At 43.8% G+C, this 5,265-nt stretch overlaps 1 pseudogene; it reads right to left on the bottom strand.

Annotated features, from left to right (window-relative positions):
* Positions 1 to 2,277: 2,277 nt before the first annotated feature.
* Positions 2,278 to 3,212, bottom strand: LOC110560673 (large ribosomal subunit protein uL10-like; annotated as a pseudogene).
* Positions 3,213 to 5,265: the final 2,053 nt, after the last annotated feature.

Raw genomic sequence — 5,265 nt, 5'->3', positions numbered from 1 at the left:
TGGTGTGCATTTGGCCAATAGCCTCTCATGAGCTTGCTTCATGCTGCCAAGCTTCAAAATCTCCTCATGGCTCTTTTGTGTGTGTGGGGGGGGACTGTTTCTACATTTGTAATTCTTCTTTTTGTTAATCAATTCAATTTACATTTCTGTCATAGACCCCTCTCTCCTCTCCTCCTAATCCTACCCTTCTCCCACTTTCCTCCTTTCCTATTCCTCAGAAGAGGGGAGCCCCTCAACCCAGACACCCCACCTCATCTATCCACATGAGAACTGAGTTCATCTTTCTCCCTTGTGGCCTGATAGGGCAGTGCCATCAGGGGAAAGTAATGAAAAATCAGGCAACATAGTCCATGTCAGAGATATCCTCCACTCCCCTAACTACTAGACTTATTTGAGGCCTAAGAGGGGACCCTTTTAAGTAGGGGACCTAGGTGTAGACTGTGCATTGTCCTTGGTTGGTGCTTCAGACTCCCTTGGCTGCCCTGGGCCCTGGTTGATAGACTCCGATGGTCTTCTTCTGGAGCTTTTGTGACTTCTAGGTCCATTTATCTTTCTCCCCTCTTTTCCAGTAGACTCCCTAAGCTAAGACTACTAGTAGCATGGGCCATGGAGACTGAAGAGGATACCCTTTTTCTAGACAAAACTCCTAGTAGATTGAGGAGATCACCAACTTACCCACAAAAACCACAATCCAAAACTTACCCTACCTACAAGACCTGCAGGGACAAGGATAAAACAGGTAGAGCAGAGATTGAGGAAATGTCCAACCAATGTAGGGCCCAACCCTAAGACTCAACCCGTGAAAGAGAGCCAACCCTTATCACTATTAATGATACTCTGATATGTTTGCAGACAGGAGCCTACCAGAGTTGTCCTCTTACAGGCTCCACCTAGCAATGGCTTGAAACATATACTGAGACTCACCACCAAACATTCAGCATGGCTTTTTTAATCCTGGTCCCTCAACTGCTACTAAGCCTGCACTTTCACCAGTGATCTCTCCTGGCACCTTACAGTTCCAGGGCTCAGCTGCTCTCCATGATCCCTTCTGGCCTTCAAAGCCAGTAACCTGGGAGAAGCTTACCAAGTCGGGCTGCCAACATAAGGTACAACCTGGGCCACCTCTGAAGCACAGCATTTGTGCTCTGACTATAAGGAAATGCTCCGCAGATGATTTCACCTCCATGGTCCCTTCTTAACCACTTTTAATTTCTCAGCTTCAGCAGACCAACTTAGATTGTCCCAGCAAAACACAGGTTTCATTTCAGTGGTATTGGTCTCTTCTTTTAAAAGGTTGATCCTTCAGCCCCAGAAGATTAGACACCAGATTCTAAATTCTAAATAGTGAGGGCCCTAACAAAGTTTTTAAACTTCCCTCTGAACTTCACAAGTCAGGCCTCCATCATCTGTACTACTCTCAGCATTATTGTCCAAGCTTTTATAGAACAGCCCACTGAGCTCTCAACACTCAATCTCTTTTTCTATCCCAAAGTTCCAAAATACTTCCACAATCCTCCCTCAAAACACCATCAAGCCTGCCACAGCAACACCCCACTCTTGATATGAATTTCTGTCTTAGTCAGGCTGCTTCTGTGATGAAATGCCATGACCAAAGGCAACCTGAAGAGGAAAATGTTTATTTGGCTTACATTTCCTGAGTCACAGTCCAAAGAGAAAAGCAAGGCAGGAATTAAAACCATGCAGGAATCAGGTGGCAGGAGCTTATGCAAAGTTTATGAATAATTACTGTTTAGTGGCTTATTCTTACAAGAACAGCCTTGTTCTCCTATCAAAGCAACCCAAAAAGGTGCTGAAAGTACTTAACAGATTTTATTCCAGAGAAATTAAAAAATACAACTTGATATTGAACTATGCTCAATTCCAAATACAGCCTGGGAAGACTCTTAGGGATTTATAGAGGAATAGTGTGAGGGAATTGTTAAGTGCAAAATTATCAAAAGGAAACATCTGCTCTGACTAAACCAACAGAATCCATGCTGAAATCAGGGCCAGGTAAGCAGACACCAAGCACCAAGCACCATGCACCAAGCATAGGAATGAGATGTGAGGAAATCCTTCACACCCAAGGAAGGAAAGAAAGCTCAAGATAGGCCACAAAGACAGACTTTGGCTTGCAGGATCTCTTTGTTCTTTTTCACAGTGTGGATAAGTTGCATAAATCTTCTTTTTCTTTTTCTTTTTCTTTGTTTTTAAGATACGTAAGCTTCTATTTCTATGTTTTTCAAAATAAACTAGCTCAACTGTTTTGGGAGGTGATTAATCAAAGAGACCAAATCCCATATCCTCATCTGACTCTTCCTTGGCTTCAGCCTTGGCTGGAGCCGCAGCAGCATTAGGAACAGCAGTGGTGGCTGCAGCCACAAGGGCAGCAGCTGTAAATGCAGATGGATCAGCCAAGAAGGCCTGAACCTTCTCAGCAAATGGGAAGGTGTAGTCAGTCTCCACAGACAATGCCAGGACCCGCCTGTATCAACTGATGATAGAGTGCGGCACTGAGGCAACAGTGGGGTAACCAATTTGCAGACAAACGCTGGCAACATTCCGGACACCCTCTAGGAAGTGAGTGTGCAGTCTGCTCTGTGATGTCAAGCACTTCCGGGTTATAGATGCTGCCATTGTTAAACACCTGCTGGATGATCAGCCCGAAGGAGAAGGGGGAGATGTTCAGCAGCGTGGCCTCACTGGCTCCCACTTGTCTCCAGTTTTAATCAGCTGCACATCGCTCAGAATTTCAGTGGTGCCTCCGGAGATTTTAGTGGTGATGCCCAAAGCCTGGAAGAACGAGGTCTTCTCAGGTCCCGGACCAGTGTTCTGAGCTGCACAGTGACCTCACAGGGGCGACGTCACCAGCTCGAGCAGCATATCCCTTATCTCAATGAGGTCCTCCTTGGCGAACACAAAGCCCACATTCCCCCAAATGTGAGGCAGCAGTTTCTCCAGAGCTGGGTTGTTCTCCAGGTGGCCCCTGATGGCCTTGCGCATCGGGGTGTGCTTGCCCATCAGCACACCTCAGTGGAGTGACGTCTTTAGACGTGGCAATCCCTGACGCATGGCCGTGATGCCCAGGGAAGACAGGGCGACCTGGAAGTTCAACTACTTCCTTAAGATCATTCAACTTTTGGATGATTACCCAAAATGCTTTACTGTGGGAGCAGACGTGTGGGCTCCAAGCAGATGCCGCAGATCCGCATGTCCCTCGGCGGGAAGGCATAAATCTTTTCTCTGATTTTTCTCTATTCATTTGGCTGCTAATTGGCATATTGAGAAAAGGTGGCCAAATCTGGCTTGTTGGAGGAACAAAGGGTAACTGTAAGCCAAATAATTACCTCTTCCACGACTTCCTTTAACATAGCAAAACACCCAAAGTATTCTCAGAGCCGAAAAGGAAACCTGAGTCTTATGGGCACTGCTTTCTCTGACGGCGCCTCTTCTGACACTTTTGTATTTACCCTCAACCTTCTCTTCTAAATAAATATATAAAGCTTATTTCTTCCATAATTCAACAAATCCAATTCAAAATGTCTTTCAAACTCATTCTGGACCTCTTGCTTCATAACTAATAACAAAATTTGATTGGCATATTTATAGTCCCTGTTCTATCATTAGACCTGGTTTATCCAGAAGACCCTCCAACAGGCTACATGGAGTCATATAAACAATGTCCTCTTGATGTGTGAATGTAAGAAAGCAGTGTCTGATCCGAGAAACGTCAACTGACCAGTGAGTACAAAATGAAAATATTTCCTTAAGCCAGCAATGCTCCAGCTGAGAAGTACCTGGATTTGAAATCAATACCCATCATGCCCACGCCCTATATTTTCCTATAAAGTCATCCACATTTATTTATTATAGAAATAAAATGTGATATGTCTGGCAGGGATAAATATATTCTGAGGAGATACTTGTAGCCTTTATATTGGCTATCAAGCTTCTAACAATGAGCCCCAAGAAATCAGAATTCCCTCTAGGAATTTTGTGCTGTAAGAATAGAAAGTCTAAAGCCTTGGCTATTTTTATTTGGGAAGAAATGTATAACTGTCAGACGGTTTCACAAGAGATGCAATAGTGGGGTATTGGTGTACAGGGACCATTAAGCCTGTACTTGTTTCAAGACCTTGGACATGGATTTGTGAGGTGTCACTAGATTTCTCTGTTTCTCTTTCAAAAGTAGCAACATCAAATACATCTCCTTTTTCTGCTTTTTACTCTTAATTTGACTATTTTAGATGGCTTGTGAAGGGCAAGTCACCAGACCTGGTTGCTTAAGTCACAGACTGTGACCCAAAGTCCAGTATTAATAAACCTAGGGATGTTAAATCATAGAAACTGCAGCCTCATAAGTCAGGCCACCAACATATCACCTGATCTCTGTTCTTGAAAAAAGTACCACTACAGGGGAATGAGGCCTGCACCCTCTTCTTCCACACCTCTCACAAAAAGTCAAATCCTCCAGCATCTCCTGCTGTCCTGAATCAAAGGCAATCTGAATATGTGACACAGTATAGGCTTGTTCACTGTCTGCCTCCTAGAATGGAACCTCCACCCTCCTGAGAAACCTGCAAGAATGCACACTCTTTAGGCCATGTATGGTGTCCAATACCTTTATTTAAATAGCACTCAGAAAAGTCAGGCAGATCTCTGTGAGTTCGGGATCAACCTGCTATATAGAGAGAGTTCTAAACCAAACAGAGCCCAATAGTGATACCCCATCTCATAAAAATAATTAAAAAAAAATGACTGCTTGACAGGTCTGAGGCTTTTATCAGAGTGCAACCATGCTGTTGTGACATTAATAACTCCTTCAGTAAAGCTTCCACCTGAGGGTCAGTGTGTCTAAACGCTTCTCTCCAGAACCTACCACCTCTCCTCTCAGTCCCCAAAATCTATTACTTTCTAAATCACTTCTCCGAAAACTAATGCACTACACTGTGTCTTTAAATTCTGTTTTCTCATAATCACCAATACCCCCATTTAAAGAAAATCTTATGAGCATGTAAGAATTGTGTAAAATATTGGATATATGTTGTTTTCACATATATAAATGACATCCTTTTCTCACATCCATCACCAGTTCTGGTTTGCTTGCTAATGCTGTATTAAAGACCACAAGCAAGGCAACTCAGTGGGGGAAGGGGGCTATTTCAGTTCCCACTTCTAGATCTCAGTCTCCCATTGAGGGAAGCCAGAAACTCCATCTTACAGAAACTGAAACAGAAACCATGCAATAAAACTGCTTCGTGGCTT

This window comes from Meriones unguiculatus, chromosome 12 (genome assembly GCF_030254825.1).
Source record: "Meriones unguiculatus strain TT.TT164.6M chromosome 12, Bangor_MerUng_6.1, whole genome shotgun sequence".
Classification (NCBI taxonomy): domain Eukaryota; kingdom Metazoa; phylum Chordata; class Mammalia; order Rodentia; family Muridae; genus Meriones; species Meriones unguiculatus.
The sequence above is the reverse complement of the archived record's forward strand: the minus strand, read 5'-3'. Positions and strand labels throughout refer to the sequence as shown.